The following is a 23,374-nucleotide window of genomic DNA, read 5'->3' on the forward strand; positions in this document are numbered from 1 at the left end:
CTGGCCCCGGAAGCTCATCTGGGACAAATCCCGTTCCCTCCCTGAACCCCACTGTGCTCACCCACAAATGCGGGGCATGCTAATACTATCTTCCCCAGAACTGTTGTGAAGCTGCGTGAAAATAACGTCCAAAAAAGCACTCGGTAAATCCAGATCGTTGACAACGAGCGCTGGTGACGATCACACCTCCCTGTGACCCTCTGGCTCCTTTCAGCATCCATACAGACATTTCCATGACAGGGACTCATTCTTGTCCAAGAAAACTCATTGGCGCCACGTTGGGGCCATTTTCAGCCCTGGAGAGATCTCCCCTCTGATGCGTTTAAGGAGCTTTTCCGCAGCTCCTACCGGAAGGTGCTAGTTCTGTCTCAGGAACTGCCAGGCACGAGCCTCGCCCCCCCACCCCTGCTTCGCACAAACAGTCGTGTTCTAAACACAAGACAGGAACGTGTAGGGGGGTTACAGATCTTTTCACACCAGGACCACCTGCTGCACACGCACGCTTTAATGCCAGCCTCAAGAAGCCCATAGATACCAGTTTGGATGAGCTGTGCTGACACCACTAATGGCAACCGGATGCCCCCAGCAGTCAAGACTCCCAGGGCCTGCCCAGACTTGCCTGGCCTGAGCCCGCACCAAAGCTCCCAGATCTCTGGGTCTAGACTTAGGCTCTTAGGATTTAAGAGCCGTGCATGGGCCTTGATGATCACACGTGCCAGGACCTTCTCCCGTAGCCTTGCAGTCACCGATGTGGCTCCAGGGGACACTTGGTCCACTGTGAACAACGGTCCCTGCTCATCCTTAAGCTGAGGTGGCAGCCACACCCACCTTTGTCCCCACAGCACTGGCTGAGCAGACTAACCGCCCACTCGCGGGTTCTATTCTCGGCTGTCAACATCACCATCACCACTGTCATCCTTTGTCGAGTGCCTAATTGCACGTGGCCGTGCGCCAGGTGAGGGGGATAAAGAACTCAGAACACAGGCTGCCCTGCTGGCCGTTGCAGCCTACGGCCCTTCTGAGAGCAAACAGGTCGTATGGGCAGAAAGCTGGACCACACGCGGCTGGACGCGATGCACGTATTGTATACGGCTGGGCTCACCGAAAGTGGGGAGCAGGGCTAAGTGCATAACCAGGGGTGAGAGAGGCCCACTGTGGGAGAGACGCAGAGCAGAGGGAACAATACAGCCCCCGGAGGCTGGGTTATGGGACTCTTACCTTGAAGCCTTAACCCCCAGGACTCAGGATGTGACTACATTTGAAGATGGAGCCTTTAAAGAAGTAATTAAGGTAAAATGAAGCCATTAAGGTGAGCCCTAATCCAGTCTGACTGGTGTCCTTATAAGAAGAGGAAATCTGACTCGTGTCCTTTTCAAAAGAGGAAATTTGGGCACACGAAGAGACACCAGCGGCATGCAGAGAAAAGACCACAGGAGGACACAGGGAGAAGGCAGCTGTCTGCAAGCCTCAGAAGAAACCAACCCTGTCGATACCTTGATCTTGGACCTCCAGCCTCCGGAACACTGAGGCGTACGCGTCTGCTGTTTAAGGCCCCCAGTCTGTGTATCTATTTCCGGCACCTCGACCAGACTGACACAGGCGGGAGATCTGGGTTCTGGTTCCCACCTCTCCCCTCCTCACATGGACCAGCCCTGATGATCAGAACATCATCCAGATGTTTAGATCAGAGATGGTCTGTGAGATCCCTCAGCCTGGTGGTTTCCAAAACCTAGATGTTCCTCAGGGGGAGGCTGTTACAAAGACAGGTGGCTCACTCGGCATCTCTCTGGCAGAGCGAGGGGGTGGGACGAAGGGAGAGAAATCTCTGTTTAAGAGGCAGGATGATGCTCAGCAGGTTGGGGATGACTGGATCACAGTTGGTAAGCCTGACGCCAGGGAGGGAAATAAGCTGCTCATCAGACACTCAGAACTGGACCAACAAAGCTGGGACCCGCATGGGTCCTCCTCTTCCCAGGCTGTGTCCGCTCTAAGACCCCATGTCCAAGTCTTCCTTGTGCACCCAGGACAGAGTAGGGGGAGTCAGGAGCCTCGCTGCGCTGGGAGGAGCTACACTTCTGATTGGCCCTGGGGGCCCCAGATGCTGTAGGCTAGAGGCGTTTCCCAGTCCGGGTTATCCTATTGCAGACTGTCTTGGATGGAGACTCCGTGCCTGGCCCCCTCCAGCCTCTTCCAACCATAGGAAATGGCCAAAAGAGCACTGGGTTTGGGGCCCTGCTCTGCAGTGAACCTGAGACTTTGAGCAAGTCAGTTCACCTTTTTGGGTCCAGGGTCCCCTCTGTACAAAGAGAGAGTAAGGCTAGAGTCTGGGGTTACTTCTGGCTCGGAGGTGCTAGCTGATTGACGGCATCTCTGGGCTGGAAGGAAACAGGCATCACCTTGCCTGGCACTCCCCTCCTGGTGCATCTGGAGAAACCAACTCCTCGGTCCTCGGGCGCGTGGGCAGGGCCCTGTAATCACCGTGTCTTCTAGTTTCTAAATTTGGTGACTTGAACCCTGTGGCCTTGCTGACCCCGGACGGGACTGATCCTCCCTCTGCTAGCCAATTCTTGAGAAGGTGCCTGTCCTGTACAAACCAACCAACCCAGAGCCCCACCCGCACTCACCTGATTTACTGGGTTCTCACACCGTGGCCACTACTCACCTGCCCTCATCACTCCAGGGCCAGGTACCAGACAACTAGGGACAGCCCCGTGCCCCAGAGCCTGCTGAAATGACTCAAAACAGCTAATCCTCAACCTGCTTATCCTGTTCCACCTGTTCCTCCCCAGGGGAATCACAAGGAAGGCTCTTGCCCACACGTCCCCCCACCTCCCTCTGCCTCCTGACCACCCCTGGTGCTTCCCCCGTGGCCCCTGCATGGCGGGCTGTACCTCTCACTCTAGGGGCCCGTGAGTGTAACTTCTTCCCTCATGACCGTCATCTCCATGTCTGCATGTCTTTCCAAACCTGCTTTAAACAAATCCCCGGTCTCCTCAAAACTGGCCTGCCACGGCCTGGAGGTCTGTACCTATAAGCAGCCCTCTTTGGGGTCAAAATCCCCTCCAGCCAACTTCCTGTATGTCGCAGAAATACTTCCATTGTCTACATGCACCACCTGGGGAAGAGGTTTGGCATCCCTGATCCAGTCAGCCTCCAGTCTAGCAATCGAATTCCCTCCCTAGCCCCCACGGCCCCCTCAGCCATGGGGCCTTACTGCTTTCTGCACTAGACCCTCCTACTTCTAAGGACCCCTCCTTGCTAGAAAAGTCTGCATTACGCTTGCCTCAAGCCTGCCTTCTCACAGCTGCTGGTCCCCAGCTGCACGCGCGCCCTCCGGTACCTCCTTCAGTGTGACATCCCTTCCTCTTTTTAAAGGCAGCTGTTGGTTCCCCTAGAGGCATTTCTTCTCCCATCTAAACACCCCGTGGTGCCTTCCTGGTGCCCCATTAGTGGAGACTCATGTTTTTCACAATTCTGTGACTGTAGAAAATTCCATCCCAAGGCCCACATCTGAGCATCAAGCTTGAAGGAAATGAAAAGACATCCTGACCTTAAGAGATGCTTGACTTCTGTGCAACCTCTTCTAGTTTTTCATGAGAGATTTGAACATGAAATATAATTTTTCATTGTTGACACAAACTTACAAAACATGGTCCAGCCACTCGCTCAAGGCCAGTTCCCTCTGGAGGGCTCAGCTACTCCTTGTTTGGAAGGGAGTTCAAGTTTTCTCACCACTACCCAAGGCCCCTCCTGGTCAAAGAGCTATGGAAGGTCTGTGGTCATGGGGGAACTTTGGGTATCATCTTGTCAGAGAAGCTTGGGAGGGGACCGGGGCAAGATCTCGGATGTGTGCCGTGAATAGTCTCATACGGCCTTCCCCTCTGCTCTCGCGAGAAGATGCCATAGCATGTTGTGGGCACAGGCTTCCTACTGGGGCAGCAGAGGAGCCCTGATGTTCAGCTCAGATGGCTTTTCTCCTAAAGCAGGAGTTGTAGTAACAGATATAAGTGCAGCAGGTCAGGCATGGGTGTCGGAGACTAAGCCAACATGCTGGGGGTACCTGGGCTGGGGGGCAGCCCTGGCTTAGGTGCCTAACCTTTACAGGACCTCTTCTATTTCTTCCTGAAAGCTAGAAATTCAGACTTTTAGTGTGAACTCTTTAAAATGTTGGCACAAAATTTATAAAACGTAGTGTAACCCATCAAACAAAAACAAAAACAAAAACAAAAACAAAAACAAAAACAAAAACCTTTGGATTGGACAGAGCCCCAGGATAATGAGTTTGCATCCTGTCCTGACCTCAGCCAGGGTTACCCTCCCCTTCAGGACAGGATAGCAGCTCAGTGATTTCCCAAGGGCTTTCTCATTTACAACATCCTCCAGCCATGGGTCTCTGAGCCGGCTAATTTTCTGTGTCAACTTGACTGAGCCACAGAATACCCAATTATTTGGTCAAAGGCTATTCTGGGTGCTTCTGTAAGGGTATTTTTGGTTGAAGTTATAATTTGAATTGGTAAACTGAATAAAGCAGATTGCCCTCCCTAATATGGTGGGCCTCATCCAATCAGGTGAGGGCCTACTAGAACCAAAAGGTTGAACTTCCCCAAATAAGAGATGATTCTTCCTGCTTGATGGCCTTTGAAGTAGGACAATGGCTTTTTCTTGTCTTTTGAACTTAAACGGAAACATCAGCTCTTCCTGAGGCTTGAGCCGGCTGGCTCCAACTACACTATGGTCTCTCCTGACTTTCCAGCTTGCCTACTACAGATCATGGGACTTGTCAGCCTCCAGTCATGGGAGCCAATTCCTTATAATAAATCTCTTTATACATTTATATATAAGTATACACACGCACACACATATATGCATCATATACATGATATATATGCGTGTGTGTGTGTATATATATGTGTGTGTGTGTGTGTGTGTGTATGTCTCCTACTGGTTCTGTTTCTCTAGCAACCCCAACTAATACACACTCCCCTTAACCAAAAGCGATCTAATTCAAAATCTGAAGAAGCTAGACATTTCAGGGAAAGAAAACACCTTTCCTGGGTCTCTGCCTGACCATTTATAGAATGCTTCCAATGTTAAATGAGAACAATAACAACCACCATTTATGAAGTACTTTTTGTGCCTCAGGCACAGTGTTAGGTAGTAGACACACATACACATAAATGTGCACAAACACACACACACAGATACCTTCTTATTTAATCTGCACAGCACCTGGCCCCCTTATCAGAACACAGGGACATCACGAGGATTGGAGCTGAATCTGTCCTTCCCACCACTGAGGCTCCTGCCTGGCAAATGTTTGGCAAGGAAGAGCTGCTCAGCAAATTATGCACTGAATTAAGGGATGAACTGTTCTGTAAAATAGATACAGTTAATAGCACCATGTTACAGATGAGGAAATGGAATCTTAGAGACACTAAATAACCAGCCCAGTGTCGCCGGATGCAGGAATGGTGGAGCTGAGACACAACCCCAAGTTCACTTGAGCTAGGAACCCACATTCCTGATTTTCTGTCCCCTCCCAGTGTGCATGGAAGAGTCAGGCTCCTCTCCAGTGCCCGACCTTGACATTCACACCTACAACTCTCTCAGCCAATGGGGATGCCCAGAATGAATGCTCCCCCCAACCCCTACACTGATAGCTCTACAGTCTAGCTGTCCACGGAGGTGGTTAAAGACTCATTTGAGGGTCTAACCACAGTTTCATCTTAAAAATAAGAAAAAAGCAAGAGAGGAAACTCCCTGCAGGGTCTTGGCTCACCCCCTTTGCTCAGAGATGCCTCAGGTCACACAGAGGAGTCAGACCAATCGGACGCCCAGGCTGAGAGGCCAGACCATAGAGGGGCTGAGGTGACGCTGACTGCTCTTGGGCCTGGGCTTGGGGAGGAAGAAGGTTTTGAAGAAATGGGCACAATTTCTAGAAACTACCGCCTCCTCACAGTCTGCCCTTGTAACCTCCTGTGGGTCAGCTGCATAGCAGGCCGGCAGAGAAAGGGCTGGTGGTGATGCAGCTCAGTAAAGCTCACAGCAGGGAGCACACAGCAAGCATGGGAAAGGGGCAGGAGAGGGAGGTGAGGCAGGGGCTCCTGAGGGACCGACAAGAGGTGAGAGGTTTGCGCGGTCATGGGCGCACCGACGGACCCACCTAGAGTCAAAGGCACAGGGAAGAATGACTCATAACTTGGTCTCACACCCTCCCACCCCCATGGATCTGCACAGCATCACTGTCTGCCTTTCTCCCTCAGGGAAGCCATTTCAGTCCATAAAGACACTGGGTACCCCACATCTGCTTTGTCTAAAACCAACAATGGTCTGATTTCTCTTTCTGTCCCAGAAGCATCAAGCTCCCATTTCAGTGATTTCGGTACAACACAGCCATTGTGATAATGACATAGTAAGGTCTGAGGACAACTGCACAGACCAGGTGTTACAGCTCCTGCCTTAACCCCCGGGAGCGCTGAGGCCCTGCGCACAGCACATCCCCGGGGGGACCTCAGTTGCTTCGTCTAAGCACGAGAGGCTGGGCCAGCTCCAACACTCTTTGGCTTAAATCCTTAATATCTGAACTCTTGTGTCACCGGACATTGAGTTCTTTGCAGGCCCTGGGCCCCCAAGGCTAGCGCAGGCTGGCTGCAGCAGGGGCCCGCCCGTGCCTGGGACACCCGTGCCCGGGAGAGGATTCTGTGACCATCAGCCAGTGAGAGGAGAGAGCTACAGGGCAGGGAGCAGGGTGGAAGGGGTTTTAGGGCGAGGCTTTTAAAAAAGAGGGAACTGGAGGCTGGAAAACGTTGGGAGGAGGGAGGGCACCGAGTGGAGATGGTATTCCTTTCTTCTTTTATCCCAATATCACAGCTCTGTTTATTCTGAGATGGAACCAGCTGCAGCTCCAAAATAGATGCGCCGAGAAACGCCTCTAATGACAGAGAATGCTTCTGCGGGAACCGGGGTTAGAATAGCCCTTTTCAAGCAACAGGAGCAGGAAGGGCCTAGAAGGGGACACTCCTGGGTGCCCTGACGGCTCTCCTCCCTCCAGTCCAAGGCAGTACTGGTTCTTCCCAGAGTCCCCAGGGCACAGAGCTAACCGAGAGCAGAGTGTGGCCCTCCTGTCCCTCACAGGCCCTTCTGAGAGTGATCGGCTCGTCCCTGCCGGGGGTCCCACGGCCGGGTGTGACAGATGGCTTTCTTCTCCCTGGACCTAAATATCCTTTCCCAGCAGCTTTTCTGGGCGCAGGAGAGATAATGAGACAACCCAACAGAACCAGGGAATTTAGGAGTTTGTGCGGCGGGGAAGGAAATAGCGCAGCAGTACTGTGCGTGCTTAGCACACACGAGGTCCTGGGTTCGATCCCCAGTGCCTCCAATTAAAAAAATAAAGTAAAATAGAGTTTGTGCGGATGCATGTATAGGCACAAGGTAAAAAAAAAAAAACACCGGAGGGGGTTTGACAGGCAAGGAAGATTTTATTCACGACTATCGCAGTAGCGGAGACAGTGTGAACCAGCTCCAGAGACGACAAGGGCATCTGGGGGTTTATAACAAACTGGCAGGTGAGGGAATCCCTGGTTGGAAAATTACTAAGAGGAACTTGGTCAGGGATCAAGCGTGGGGGCATTCTAGCTGAACTGCGCTTGTCAGACCAAGGGTGAGGCCTCCTTGAGAAAAGGGCTCCCGGGAGCCAGAAAAAAGTCTGGTCAAGGAGAAGGTCCTTGTCGGCGGAAGGGAAGCCGAGAGGCCAGTAGTTTGAGGAAAGAGCCGTGGCCGCCTCTCCTACCTCCCATAGAAACAACTCAACGTGAGCAGCAGCTCTGACGAGAGCCCCCAGACTGTCACCCGCTCACCCCATGGTGGAGTGAAAGGATGCTGTCTGGCTACCTGGAACTAGTCACAGGGACAGTGTGGGTTTGGATTCACAGGAAGGCTGTCCACCTGCACAGAGCAGGCCCGGTCTAGGCCTGTCCCCACCGTGCCCTGGTTCACGGGGCCCTCTTTGTCCCCCGGCTCTGGGTGAGGAGTCAAAAGGACCTGACAGGAGTTTCCCAGTGATGCCTATGCGCTTGCAGCGGACGGATACGAGGTGACTGAGAGGGAGAGAAGAAGGCACCGGGGGGAGGGTGCCACGGCCTACCGCCCTGCCTAGCTGGATATGTGGCTGAGAATGGACGCTTGGACAGGCCCGGCCACGCGCGTGCCTGGTGCGGCCAGTCCCTCACCAACCCCAGCATGACTAGGTGCATCCGGGCCTCTTCCAGGACGCACGCTCTGGGCTTTTTATTTAACCGCACAGGATGCCAGGGCCTCTGCCTGCCTCCCGATGCCCCCAGGAATGTCACTCAGGGAGGGCTGGGCTACCCCAAACCCAGGAGGGCCACTTGGCTCAGGCTCACAGGACAAGGGGCCCTTGCTTATTTACGATCCATCCACAAAGTCACTGTGTGTTTGTTTAAAACTGTAAGTTGGTCAAATTAGTATGTAGAATACATCATGATATTTGCTGTCCTCTTTTGATATTCCTTCTTTTTTTTTTTTTTTTTTTAAATACAGAGAGACTCCAAAAACGGAAGAGGTCTTCAGACCTCTCTGGAAGTTTAGAGATCCCATTTTCAGGAAACTTCTGAGTCTTCAAATTGAGGATTCAAATACCAGGCAAGCCAGAGTACAGCCCCCTCTCCCCGCTCTTTCCCGTCTGCCCAGTGCTCTTTCTTAGGCTGGTACTCACCTCTCCCCTGGGCCCGGCGCCCCTCCCAGACCCTCACTCCAGCACCCTCTCATCTCCACACACAGACCCACAAGCACAAACAGCCTCTGACAAATCTGAGCCAGAGCCCCTGAGCTGTCCTCCCCCAGCCTCTGTTTCACATGCTCAGAAGTTTCTACCAGGGCTTCCTGCCTCCTTCGGGGATATGGGCTCCCTTGGGTCACAAGCAATTTGCATATTGTGCAACCTGACCAGCCACCAGCATGGGAACTGGTGCAGGAGCTGCCTCCCTGGAGTAGGGGGTTAGGTGGTGAGAAAGGAGGAGATGCAGGAGGCTGGAGGTCTCTGCCATCTCCAGGTGCCACGGGGGTCTTAGCCCGGAGCAGACTCTGTGGGATTGTTGGCAGACTCTGATCAGGGAGCCGAAAGACTTCCTGAGCTGAAGGAGGTGAAGTCTGTCCACTTGCACGAGATCCCAGGCATGCACATCTAGAAGCCGGTTTCTCCAGGACAGATCGTGCTGTTCACACAGGAAACAAACCGGGTTATCGAAAACCTATGGAGTGGGAAGGGGGAGGGCTGGGAGTTAGTTGGAAGCTGTGAAAGATGCCTAGCCCTGCCCTCTCCCAGTCGGGAGAGGGTGACTGAGCACTAGCAGAGCCCCTGGGTGGTGTCTTCCTCTGATAGGGCGGCTGTAACACGACACTGCAGGCTAGGGGACTTACAAACAACAGACTTCTATTTCTCACGGTTCTGGAGGCTGGAAGTCTGAGATCAGGGTACCAGCCTGGTCAGATGAAGGCCCTCTTCCAGGTGACAAGTTTCTTACTGTGTCCTCACATGGCGGAAGGGGTTAGGGAGCTCTCTGGGGTCTCTTTTATAAGGTGATGAGTCCCATTCATGAGGGCTCCACCCTCATGACCGAATCGCCTCCCAAAGGCTCCACCCCTTAATACCATCACCTTGGGGTTAGGTTTCAACATATGAATTTTGAAGGGTGAAGGCGTGGGAACACATTCAGGTCATAGCAGATGGAGGGTTTGAGGAGGTGGGAGCACTGAGGGGCCACCTGTCCTCAGGGAGGCTGAATTAATTCTGGGGTCAGCATTTTTCTAGAATGTGGCCTGGTCACTTTAAGACTCAAGTTCCTAGCCATGAACTGCCTCTTTGGGTTTCAGGTGTCCTGTTGCTCTCAGGAAGTGGAGTATCAGGTGGGTCGCTGTCCTATTTGACAAAGAAGCTGAGAAGCTTGGCTGGACCATGGCCAAGTAAAGAAGAGATGCGGTGGGAAGGGGGTGTCGCCGGGGCTGATGGACAGATGTCTTATGTTTCTGGGGTAGCATCAACAGGAAACACCATGGACACATAAGGTATAAGTGGAGCTGTTTGGAATCCTGTTCTCAGGACTGCTCAGTCTGTGGTTCCTCCTCATTACTTTATGTCACGTCTGAATTCTCCGAGGGTCCATTTCATGGCCTTTGACGGGAAGACATATTTCCAACAACCCCCCCTGGCGGTCCCCATCACTCGGGGCACTTCCGGGCTCCCTACTCTTCAGATGTGCCCCTGTTGCCTTCTAGGAGGAGGCCAGGTTATTAGTAAAACAATATTATTACTATATTATTTTAGTTATAGTACAACTCTAGTTATGAAGTTAGTATGGTAACCTTAAAATAATGGACATATATTGGGTATTTTTATGTGCCAGTTAAAAATATTAACTTAATTCTCAGAACAAAGCAAAGGAGTTGGTTCTGCTATTCGCCTGCACGTTACGTGTGGGGAAACTGAGATACAGAGAGGTTAAATTAACTTTACCAAGGTCGTGGAGCTAGGAAATGGCAGATCTGACTCCTATTTCCTTCACCTCACTGTCTCTCAAGGAAACACACAGGACTTTGTCACATTGTGGAAGAAAACGGACTTGGCAGGTCCCTGTTCTTGCTAAATTGTCTTTCTCCATAGAATGCATGCGTGGCTCTGTGCCAAGGTTAAGTTCCAGGTGCAGCCGCTTTCCCAGGGTCTCCGTCTGCACCCCCTCGGCCTGGGGCTGGCCTGCAGGGCCTGGGATTACAGTTCACTCCACAAACATCACTGGGTGCCCACCAAGCGGGCCGGATGGGAGAGGGGCTGCAAAGGAAAGCAAAGTGTGATGTGGGAACTCACACCCAAGTTGGGCAGACAGACGAGTCCACAAATTAACTCCACACGGCAAAGTGTGGTATGTACAAGAGAGGCAGACATCAAATCACACATGGGGAGTAAGGAAAGGGTTAACGTCATCCGATGGGGAAGGGCAGTGTGTGAGCTGGACTTTCTAGGATACAGAGGTTTGTAAACAAAGGAGTTGGGTGGGGAAGGTTGTCAGCAAAACTTAGAATGAATGTGGGCCGGACAGCAGGAAAGAAAAGGCTTGCTAAGGACTCAGTCCAAGTGCCAATGTTCATAAAGGGGACTCTACCCACACCATGCCTAAGGTAGATTTGTGAGGAAAGACCCTGGGGACGGCAGTTTGGTAACTGCTGCCTTGATTTAGGCAAGAAGAATTAGAAACTGACCCAGGATGAGAGGTAACAAGAAGGGATGGGTAGCGGGACATGTCCAAGGTGGAACCACAGGAATTGGTTGTAAACTGGAGGAGGAGCTGAGGTCACCTACAAACTTCTCCAGTTTGTAGAGAGAAGTGTGGTGAGACTATGCATCGAGTCATAGGACAAACTTGGGCTGGAAGGTTCTGTTGGGGGCTGGGTCACTCAGGGGTGCGTAGAGAAAATGAGGCCAGTGGGGAGGGTACAGCTCAGTGGTAGAGCACACACTTCGCATGCATGAGGTCATGGGTTCAATCCCCAGGACCTCCAGTTAAAAAAAATTAAATAAAATAAATAAGCAAACAAACCTAATTACCTCCTCCACCACCCAAAAAAAAAAAAAAAAAAACTCCAAACGAAGAAACAGAAAAAGAAAATTGGGCCACGTTCCCCCAGGAGTATGGAACTGAACGGCTCTGGCCCAACCCCCGGGGTACGCGCCCCGCCGCTGGCACGGGGCTGTTTCCCTGCACGTCCACAGGATGCCCCTTGCATCTCTGGGTGGAGGTGCTAGCAGCGTAGCTCCCTCCCTTATCAGCTGTGTCACAGACACAGTCCCAACTATTCTGCGCCTTGGTTTCCTCCTCTGTAAAATGGGATGGTAACTCAGCCATTTCAGAGTTGCCATAAGCACTCAGCTCGAGGCTGCGTAGGATGTAGGGACAGCGTGGGGACTGGCAGACAGGCACACCGCGAAAGGGAGGGCAGGCTCCCAGCCTAATCTTAGCCCTGCAGTGGCCTGGGTATTTCCTTTCTTCCTCATCTGCAGCCCAAGGGAGAGTAATCTTGACCCGCAGGACTGGGGGTGGGTAAGACGACCAGTAAGCATTCACAGAAACATGTCCTGGAAATGCTCAGCGCCTGGACCAGCTCAGCACATGCCAGGCTCTCCCGGGGCTTCTGCTGCGAGCTGTCACACAGCCCACCCCCGGCACCAGCACAGGCCAGACCACGTGCCTCTGTCTTTCTCAAGGAAGGAGTCCTTTGATGAGAAAGATGGAGATTTGCTGTGGGAGCATCGTGGACTTGGAAGAAAGGTAGAGCTAGACCCGGTTCTGAGACTCAAGCAGGCAAGAGATCTCAAACAGAGATCAAGCGGAGATCGTGCAGTCCACGCTGCAGCCCAGCACAGGAGTTCCCTCTTGGCCAATTTCTGCTTGAATTCTTCTGGCGATAAGGAACTCACTATCTCCAAATATTAGCAGCCTGTTCCATTGTTCACAGCTCTAATTACAGGCCAGTCTCTTCTATTCAGCTCAGATACAATTTCCGTAACTTTCTAGGTCTGTCTCCTGGACGTACGTGTAACAAAGCACGTCTCACTTTCGCCAAACCACCTTCCGATTTCAGAAAACAGCTCATCTGCTCCTCCAAGTTGTCTCCAGTCCTTCAAACTGTTCTTGCAAGATGAGATCTTTAGCTCCTTTCATCTCCCCACATCCTTCCAGCAAGCTCTTTCCCACTAGTTCAAGATGGGGCCCTCAGATCTGAGTCCAAGACCACAGCAGTTCCACAGCCTCATAGAAGAGCCAGCCCTCTCCTGGTCCCACTGCAACCTCGGGGAGACTTTCCCGCGGTCAGTGGGATACCTCGCACTTTTCCCCATTTCCCACCGTGAGCGGTAGGATGGCTGCTCTCCCTAGAAGACCTGACTCCGGGAGCCAATATCACAAGAATTCCCAGATGACTCTGGCCACTTGGGCATCACGGGTCTCCCTTGTCACGAAGAAGTGGGACGGTGCTGACAGCCGCGATTCGCCCGCACTTCCTGAACCTCATTTCCACCAAGGGGTTCTGGGTTTCTCACAGGAATGGCGCTTTACCTGCTCTTTGGTCTCTCTCATCCTGGTCTACAGAGAAGCACTAACCAGGACCAGGACGGCTGGTGATGAAGCTGAGAGGCTGGGTCCCTCCTGCCCAATCGCAGGGCCCAGCATCACCCCACTGACCGCCCCAGTGAGGGACAGGCTGCTACAGAGGTGTTGCCCGCAAGGCCAGGGGGTCCCGGGGGACACGTTGCTGGGGGGAATGATGGTGGGGGTGGTGATGGAAGTGGGGGTGGCAGAGAACAGGATGGAGCAGACTGCCCCAGGTGCCCGCTTCTCCCGCGCATCTCCCGGTGAAAGCACAGAGGGCCTTCCACAGGTGAGACATAAGTTCAATCCAACAATAAATCCCTTTCAGGATGGAAGGTCCAACCCTTTCAGACAGAGCCACAGGAGTGGGGAGGGAGGGGGGGACCCACTCAAAGTCTGGGTCTCACCAGCAGAAGGAAATGACACATACCTGCCGTGCTGAGAGGGAGCCCGCTGGGCGAATCACACCCCGGAAGTGGGAAGGGGAGAGCAGGTTGGCCCAGAGGAACACGGGGTGGGGGAAAGGGGAGGGGCCGAGGCCCCGGGCAGCCCAGACTCCTGCACACCCGCCCGCAGGCTCTAACTTCTCAACTCCTCAGCTCTGCTGGCCCTGCTCCAGGGTTCCAAACTGGGTCAGCAGAATGTTAGGAGGCTGGGGCCGGCCCCGGATTAGCACAGGCCTGCACGGGATTGGTCAGCACCCTGTGTCCATAAAAGGAAGTTCCAAAGGGAGGCCAGGCCCCTGCCTCCCGCCACCAGACCCAGGCAGGTTAGTAAACACCAAGGAGGCGCACACTCAGCTCTGAGTTTCATGACACAGAGATTGCATTTCTTGGCACAACCGGGCAGAGCTGGCTGCAAAGATGGATTTGAGGATGAGGAAAACTCCTGAGGGAGGGTATTGGATCACGGGGTTCTCAGTGACGGGAAGTAGAGGGTGTGGAGGTGAGCAGGGGGCTGCTCCACCACCAGAGAATATGGGTCTAGAGGCCCAGTGGACCCGAGTGCATCCTTGGGGACCCTGGAGATGCAGGACCCCATCTCCCCCAGGGAGACCATCTTGGATACCAGAGACAGAAGGGTCCTCCCAGCCCCCCAGGGCAGCCCCCTAACCTTACAGAGAAGGGGCCTGGCTCCCAGGCACCCCGACCCGTGGTTCTAACGGGAAGTGGGAGCGAGAGCCCAGGCCAGCGCTCTCTTCTTTAAAAAGCCAAATCCTCCCCACCCATCCTTCATGACCCCCCTGGGCTATTTGAAGGACCAAAAAGTTTTACTTAAAGGATCAACGAGGGCTCCTTTTTCTGGTCTTTACCTGGAAGAAGTCCCCAACTCTAGACCCAGAAGACAAAAGAAATACAGTTTGCTTTTCCCCTCCATCCTGCTAGTCAAACTACACCAGGTGCAGAGTTCTAGATACAAGTCTTTCACATCCTGTTTTTCTTGTTGTTCACAGCATACATGGCATCATATTTTAGGGTATTTCACAGCATCTTAGGGTATCATGTCAGGGGAATCCCTGCCTCTGCCACCCAGCCCCAGCCCTATAGCGTTGAATCACCCTGGGCACCTGCTACCTGGTGGGGAGAAAGTTAGCTCCCAGATCAGCCTGGTTGCACACAGTGAAAGGGGAGGGAGGACTCTGGTGATGACCCTGCCTCCGTAGGCGGTCCTCTGACCATTGTGACATCTGGGCAGCTCTTTCCTGACCAGTGGCTGATTCAGGCCCCAGCTGGAGCATCCCTGGACTCAGAACAACGTGCCTTTCCTTAGCCACCTTTGCCAGAGCTGCAAATTTACATTTCTTCCTCAGACTACATGATTCAAGTCTGTCTCCCTCTTTGGACGTTAGGTTCTGGGAGGGCAGGGCAGACAGAGTCTCCCCCCTCCTCACTGCAGCCCTTGGAGCTAGCTGATCCAGTGACATTTGCTGACTGAGGAAAGGAAAGTGCGGAGCTAGCCAATCCAGTGACATTTGCTGACTGAGGAAAGGAAAGTGCGCTTCCACCAGTGTTAAGAACATGAGGTCGTGTGATTTACAGTTGTCATCGTGAGAGACTGAGCAAGTGTAGAACATCCCACTTCGATATGTAGAAACACGGGACAAAACATAACAACAACAAAATCTTATCACAGCCAAGCTGGAAAGAGGAACTTCTCAGGTATCAGAAGCAGAGGAGAGACACTGTGGAGCTAGAGAGATACTGGTGGGACCAGGAGGTCGGATCCATTGTCCTCCCAGCCCTTTGACCCTCCCTTGAAGCCCCTCCATAAAGTGGTTTGATCCCAGAAAACAAAAACAGAAACAAAAAAGAAAGAAAGAGAGAAAGACAGAAAGAAAAGAAAGAGAGAAAGAGAGAGAGAGAGAAAGAGAGAGAGAAAGAAAGAAAGGAAGGAAGGAAGGAAGGAAGGAAGGAAGGAAGGAAGGAAGAAAGAGAAAGAAAGAAAGAAAGAAAGAAAGAAAGAAAGAAAGAAAGAAAGAAAGAAAGAAAGAAAGAAAGAAGGAAAGAAAGAAAGAAGGAAAGAAAGAAAGAAAGAAAGAAAGAAAGAAAGAAAGAAAGAAAGAAAGAAAGAAAGAAAGAAAGAAAGAAAGAAAGAAAGAAAGAAAGAAAGAAAGAAAGAAAGAAAGAAAGAAAGAGTCACAGCCAGAGCTGTGAGTCGGGGCTACAGCTGTGGCGACCCCCGTGGCTGGGGTGGGGGATCAAGTTCACGCAGGAGGCGACATCCTGGTTCAGCCCCTGGCAAGGGAGGGATGCAGGGATGGAGCATAAAGAATAAATAGAGATGAGCCCTGAGCCCTGAAAACACTGCTCACCAACCCACAGAGGTGAGGAAGCTTGACCTCTACCTGGGGCCCAGTCAAAAAAAAAAAAAAAAAAGAAAAAGAAAGAAAGAAAAGAAAGGAAAGAAAAGAAGGAAAGAAAGAAAGAAAAGAATTTAGAAACCAAAGCCTGTGCCATTCTACCTCCGTGCACTGGGAATTCTAATCCAAGTCATCAAAGTAAAACCAAATCCAGAAATAACAAGTGATTCGGGCAGAGGAAAAAGCGAAACTCGGCAGGACGTTTCCACAGTCAGAACGGAATGGGAACCCACCCCCCTACACACACACAATTCAAAATTACAAACCACGCAGACAAACCAGCCACCGTGAGGAAGGCTCAGCAGACACAAGTCCTCGATCAGGAAATTAAGAACAGGAGTTAATAGAATAATTCAGGATATAAAGAGTCAATTTGAAATATTTAAATAGGTGGGGTAAGGTATGAGAAATCCAAGATGAAAATCCTCACGGCTAAATTTGGGAGGGAGAATTTTAAAAACAAGGCAAATGAAAATACTTGTCTGTAATAACTTAGAAGATGGGAGGCCCAAGACTGGAGTAACTTGGGGGTGGAGGACAAAGATACTGGCTAATGTTAGACTTGCAAGTCAAGTAATGTGTTAAAACCATCAAAGTAATAGAATTGTAATATATAACTTCTAAACCAGGAGGGTAAAAAGGGAGAAAATTAAAGAAACACAATCAATCCAATGAAAAGCAAGAGACAGGAGAAAGGTGAGGGAAATGTTGCATTGACAAATATAAAATAATATAGTAGAAATGTACCAAATGTATTAGAAGTCTTAATAAATTTTTAAAAAGCTTAAATTCCCCGTTAGAAGACAAAGAGCTTTAGATTCAATTTTTTAAAAATCCAGCTGCATTGTGGGTGTGGAAAAGGTAGACCTCAGTGCCAGAGTGTGTGCTTAGCATGCACAAGGTCCTAGATTCAATCTCCAGTACCTTCATTGAAATAAATAAACCTAATTACACTCCCCATCCCCAAAAAAAGGGTGAAAGGAAAAAATCCAGCTGTGTGTAGTTTACAAGAAACAAATATTAAGACATTAGAAAATCTGGAAATAAGGGGATAGAAAACTACAAACCAGACCATCACTAAAGGAAAGAAAGTTGATACATATATATAAAATAACAAACTAGCTAGATCTGAAGAAAAATTTAAAAATATGATTATGAGGAAGAGAGATGTTAAAAAGAAAAAAAAATTCACCAAGAAGATACAATAAGGAACACAGCCAAATGCAGAGAATTAAAAATATAGAGCAAAAATTAACAGAAATACATAATTTCTTCCTTCCCAAATTAATTTGGCTTAAGCTCTACAGAACTGTGCAGATGCCCTGCATTCAGTTCAACAGAGCCTCCAAAAGCTACGTTCACAGCCCTGTGCTCCCCCGATGGGATTTAGATGGCTATATGCGTATATACAGAAGGGGAGCAGAGAGGACAGTGAGAACCAATGGGAAAAAAGCTGAACACCTACTACACTGAAGACAAGCACTTATGCACCATCTCATGCCGCCTCACAGAAATCTAATGAGGTTGGATTAGTAACCCCAGTTTACAGAGATGAAACTGAAATTCAAGGATAGTAAGAAACTTTTCAGAGGTCACAAGACTGGTGAGCAATAGAGCTTGAGTTCAGACCATTCAACATAACCTCCACAAGGCCAGGGGCCATTTTTAACCTCTATACCCAGCGCAGAGTACTATGCCTAACACAGATTAGACATTTGGTAAATACCTGTTGCTCCAGACGAAATGTCTATATGCCGCCAATGTTATGTATGCCCCCGTATGTTAAATCCTAACTCCCAAGGTGATGATATTAAAAGCTGGGTCCTCTGGGAGGTTATTAGGTCATGAGGGTGGAGCCCCCAATAATGAGATTAGTGCCCTTATAAAAGAGACCTTGTTCCTTCCATCATCTGAGGACACAGTGAGAAGACAGCTGTGAGCTAGAGAGAGGCTCTCACCAGACACCAAATCTGCCTTGATCTTGGACTTCCCAGGGGCCAGAACTCTGAGAAATAAGTGTCTGTTGTTTAAGCCACCCAGTCAATGATATTTTTGTTATAGCAGCCTGCGCAGACAAAGACACCTGCTGATTAAGTGGATGAATTAAGGTAATACTCCAAGACTGTGCTGTAAGCCAGAACACCTAACGTACCTCTTAATCTTAGCTTCCCCCCAAACCTCCCCTCCAACAAAGGCTTCTCCTCTTTCCAGTGTTTACTGGTCATTTCCCCTTCCTCATCCAGAGTTGGCAGAGGGGAGAGAAGAAAGCCAGGCTCTCACAACATGTCCAGGGTGTCTCACAAACACAGCCCGTCTCCTTACAGGCTGGTGGGTGGGAGATGATGCTCCTGACGGTTGTTGAGGGAGCGGGCAGGCACAGGGTGGGCCAGGGCACTGGAGATTTGGGAGGAAATGAGGGTTCCGTTATCCTCTGCTGTCAGTTGCTAGCATCCTCTCCCTACCCTATTTGGCCCTGAGCAGACATCTAGAAGTAATGGGGGAACCAGGAGGTGTTTAAACGCCAATTGAAATGGACCTGGAACTGTTTGAGTGTTGAGAAAGCCCTTGGGGACAGAAAAAGTAACATCAGACAGACGAATTTTAGTCTATAGCTTTTTAAAAACTTTTTATTTTGAAATAATTATAGACTTACAGGAAGTTGCACAAGTAGCACAGAGAGACTTGTGTACCCTTGACTCATCTTTCCCAAATGCTGACATCTTGTAGTATAAGATCAAAACCAGGAAACTGACAGTGGCATAATACTGCAACGAGACAACGGACCTAATTCCATTTTCACCATTTTCCACATGGATGTGTGTGTGTGTGTGTGTGTGTGTGTGTGTGTGTGTGTGGTTCTAGGCAATCCTATCCCATGTGTTTGATTGTGCAACTATCTCCGAGACACAGAACTGCCCCATCACCACAGGAGAACTCCTTTGTGCTACCCATCTTTGCAACTACTAATTTGTTCTCCAATTCTATAGTCTTGTCTTTTTAAGAATGTTACATTTTGAGATCATATAGGATGAAACCTTTTGGCATTGACTTTTTTTTTTTTTTCGCTAGGCATAATGCCCTTGAGATCCATCCAGGTTTCTATGTGTATCCACAGTCCATTGCTTTTTATTGCTGAACAGTATTTTATTGTGCAGATATACCAGGCACCCACTGAAGGACATCTGGGTCGTGCCCAGTCTGGGGCTATTAGCTGCAGCTCTTTGACAGAAGGGCGGCTGGTCCTGCTTCAGGCTGCTGACCCTCTGGAGATCCTGATGGGCAGCTAGAATCTCTCTCCACGTTTAGTTACTATGCACGCACGGAGTGGGGAGAGGCCCGCACTCCATGAACTGATCCCTCAAGTTTGAAGTGGAACATCACCTTTTCTGAGAAGTCTTTGTGTTGATGGCCATCTGCCCTGCTAGGCTCCTGCAGCTCCTCATAATCTATGTGCGTCCTCTGCCTCTGCGCCCCTAGCTCTGGTCCAGGACCCAGCATGATCAACAAGGACTTGTTGGATCAGAAGATTGACAGCAGTGCTCACTCAGACCATCCTCAGCTGCGATCACAACACATTCTCGAAACATCTTGGAGAAGGATGGCCATCATCCAACGGGTCAAATTTTCTTACTTGTCATGTTGTAACTGTAATAAAGAGCAGACGGCCACCAGGGCCCTCAGAAGGTCTTTTATAGTATTTATATTGTATTATTATAGATAATAGTGTAATGAACATCTCAATGTGTGGGTACGTTCCTGCACATCCGACTGTTTCGTTAGGAGAGAGTCCTCGAGGTGGAACGCCTGAGTCAGGAGGGCACACTCGTATCTCCTAGTCCTTGTTGTCGAGTTGCTTTCCAGACAGTCGTCTTAGTTTCCTACTGTAACAAATCATCACAAACTTTGTGGCTTAAAAACAACACAAATTTATCTTACAGTTCAGAGAGTCAGAAGTCCTAACATTAAGGTGCCAGCAGAGCTGTATTCCTTCCGGAACCTCTAGGGAGAACCCTCTTCCTTGTCTTTTCCTGATTCTAGGAACTGTTCACATTTGTTGGCTCATTGGTCCCTTCCTCCATCTTCAACTCTCTCCCTGTGACCTGCGCTTCTGTTGTCACATTTCCTTCAGTTGTCACATCACCTTCTCTGACTCATACTCATAGGTCAGCGTGTTCAATTAGGCCAATTATCCCATGAGAAGAAAGAAGAAGGAGGGAGAAAATTTCGACGGCAGATGGGCATGCCACGGGCCCTTCACCTGAGACGTCCTGGCGAACAGCAACACTTCCTGGGCGGGCGGGCCATCCCCCAGACCAAGGGTGACTCTCCAACCACCCCATTGCCTTCATCTTGGGCACCTGATGGAACAAGCCTCCCACGTTAACAGCCCCATCCATGTGCAGCTCATGACAAATTTGTGCCTCTTCTGGGCCTCTTTCGTAGTGGGTGCTAATTCAGTATTTTTGGAATTAAATCCCGTTTAATCCTGAGACGACTTCAGCGGTCGGGTGAGCATGGAGTTCTCTGCCTCTCTGTCTCCTCGAGGTGGCTCTGACCTCAGCTGGCTTATGGGAAGGAGACCCCAGGCTTTTCATTCAGTGCTTTCTGTTGTGCCGGTGACGGAAAACGCTGGGGACATTGTACCATCCCCTGGTGTTCAAAATCACGTGCCCCCAAATCAGTGGAAGTTCCTCCCTTGACTCTTCAAGCCAAAACAAGCTCACAAGTGTGGGCTGGCCCAGATGACACGTCCTCTACACACAGGGAGTATACAGCGTTCTCGCTCTAACAAGCATTTACAAGAAGAGAGCTGGTTGAGAGGCTTTTCCTGTCTTTTGTTTTCGTTGTTCACAGGAACACATTTTGACCTTTCCTTGGCCTTCCGTGTATCATGCATATGCTGGAGACTACAAATTCTATGGAGGAGTAGGTGGGTGAAAAGAGCACTTTGGCAGTTTGTCAAAGTACGTGCACAGCACTTTGTTTTTCTTTAATGGGGTGGTGGAGTGACACCATCCATCCGTATTAATTGGTGAGCGCTTTGAAAGTGGGGAAGGGTGGGGGATCTCAGAGCTCAGAAGAGCAGAAGGGAGCTTGGTCAGGCGGGAGAGGGGAGGCGGCATCAGCAGGGCCCCCCCCCCGAGTGTACCCCCTGAGTCACACGTGACGGGCCCAGCACAGCGAGAGCTGCTGTCAGCTCCCTACCCAGGGGAAGTGAGGCCCTAACAGGAGACTGAGTCATACGCCTTGAAGAGCCCATTGGAACAAAAGCTGCAGACAGGCGCCCGTGCGGGGGCCAGCGCTCACACTGCTTTTATCACCCATTAACGCTGTTTCTCTCTCCTCAAGTGGATGGGCTCCGTGGGATGTGGGTTAAGCAAATCAAACATGGTTTCCATTTTTCACATCATCCTTTGCCGGGCAGTTTTAACCCCTTAGAACCAGGTGCCCTTTGAGACATTTGCTTACAATTGGCATTTTATTTTTTAACAAGGCTACGTTTCATTCAAAAGAAAGTGTTTATGAGATCAAGCTGGACGTGGGAAAGTGCTGGCCATTTGAAGTTAAGTTTTAAACTGTGAAGACCAATTGGCAGCATGATTCCATCCTTATGGTGAAAGATCTCACAAACCCAGTTCTAGACCCGGACAGAATCCCCCAGGGACAAGCAGAAGAAACAAAAGTCAACAGATTTGGGGCAAATTCTGCCCCTACAAGGCTACAGGGCCTTAGGCAGGTCGCTTTCCTATTTTCTCCTTTTTTTTTTTTTTTTTTGTATTTTCACTTGAAAAGCAAAAGAAACAGTCTAGAAAATAACAGTCACTCACATTTCCACAATTCCGAGTTAACCACTGTTTACGTCTTGGGGACCATTTTCTCATTTGTTAATAAAGGAGTTGGACTGAGTGATGGCCAAGCTCCCTTCCAACTTAACATTCTCTGATTCTGACTAATTATCCTATGGGTCCAGTCATAGCAGACATCAGATCTGTCTCTCTAAGGCTCTCCCACCAAATACCTATATTTTTAAAACTTTGGTGGCAATGTGGTGAACCAAGGGTTCTTGTGTTGTATCCAACCTCTTGCAACTTTATCAGGAGGTCTCAGCTTTTAAACATGTGTATTCACCTTTGCCCTGAAGTCATGGGATTGGATCAGGGAAGGCCCTGAGTGAAGCTGACCTCCCTCCCCAGAAGGCTTCCAAGCAAAGAGCTCTGAGAGCTGTTGGCAATGTCCATCTTTCCTGTTACGTTCCTCTTTAGGAAAGCCTGTAATCACCTGGGGGAGCTCTCACTGGAGAGAATGTCTCTGGAATGTTCGTTCATCCTTGGCCAGACTCCCAATCTTCAAGATTTCACATTCTATTGGTTGGTCAGACTTTTATTTATTAAATTACTGGAAACTACTGATGGTGCACACTTTAATATCTCTAGCTTCGCATATCCTCCACTTGCCAATTCAGCTCTTTTTCAGGCCACTATGAGACAGAAGCACCATGGATGGCTACGTGACATAAATCCAAACTCCTCCACCAGTGATTGCTCCCACCATCCTGCCTCGGGCATGTTCTGACTCATCTGTTTTCCTTATTGAAAGGACAGAGCTGCCTAGATTCCCAAGCCAGAACTACAAGAAGCCTTAGTACCAGGTAATAACCAGCCATCTTGGTCATGGGCCTCAAGGATGAAGGAGTGGAAATCTATTCTTTTGGCCACAAGGCAAACACGCTCTGTGAAGAAGGGATCAGTTCCCTTCACTGAGGCCATTGGAGGGCAAGAGACTACCATCTCTCAGTTTGCTACCATCTCTACACGTAAGGGGGATTTAGACGCTTTTTAATCTAATGCTTCCATTTTACAGGGGAGGAAATGGGACCAGGTTTATCCAAGATCATTCTTATCTCCAAAGTTTGTAAGAGACTTTGAAATGTGTAAAGGATCTTGACACATCTCATCTCCTTTAAGCTTTACAGCAGCTCTGGGCATTCAACACTCAGGTGTGGTTAGCTCCATCTCACAGGTGAACAGAAGGAACCTCAGGGCTGTCAAGTGCAGGACCCAAGATCAGAGGAACTGACTGTGGACCAGCTCCAATGTGATCACATGGCACTGCCTCTTGAGAACCCAACCAGAAAACTGATTTTCACTTGAGGAAGAACAGCTTCCAAAGAAAGAAGAAAAAGGTAGAGATGGAAAGGGAGTAAGAAAATAGAGTCTCCAAATATGTGTGATGTGTTTTGCTGGGCTTTTTCTGTATACTTCATATAATTGTCATACTAACCCAGTGAGGCAAATATTCCAATTCCCTTAGAAGACAAAGACTCAGAGGGATTAAAGAAACTTGACCTAAATCACAG

General features: G+C 50.0%; 1 protein-coding gene across 6 annotated transcripts in view; it reads right to left on the reverse strand.

The window, feature by feature from the left end:
* Nucleotides 1–23,374, reverse strand: part of PTK2B (protein tyrosine kinase 2 beta) — a 117,379-nt gene that overhangs the window by 73,462 nt on the left and 20,543 nt on the right. Inside the window, exon 1 of one of the 6 annotated variants that reach the window (XM_072952739.1) lies at nucleotides 13,588–13,606. The exons of the other annotated variants lie outside the window; for them this stretch is intronic. The gene's annotated coding sequence lies outside the window, so the exon portion shown is untranslated. Of the gene's footprint in view, nucleotides 1–13,587; nucleotides 13,607–23,374 lie in introns of those variants that run through there. 6 annotated transcript variants of the gene reach the window in all.

The sequence above is a fragment of the Vicugna pacos genome, chromosome 31, assembly GCF_048564905.1.
Source record: "Vicugna pacos chromosome 31, VicPac4, whole genome shotgun sequence".
Classification (NCBI taxonomy): domain Eukaryota; kingdom Metazoa; phylum Chordata; class Mammalia; order Artiodactyla; family Camelidae; genus Vicugna; species Vicugna pacos.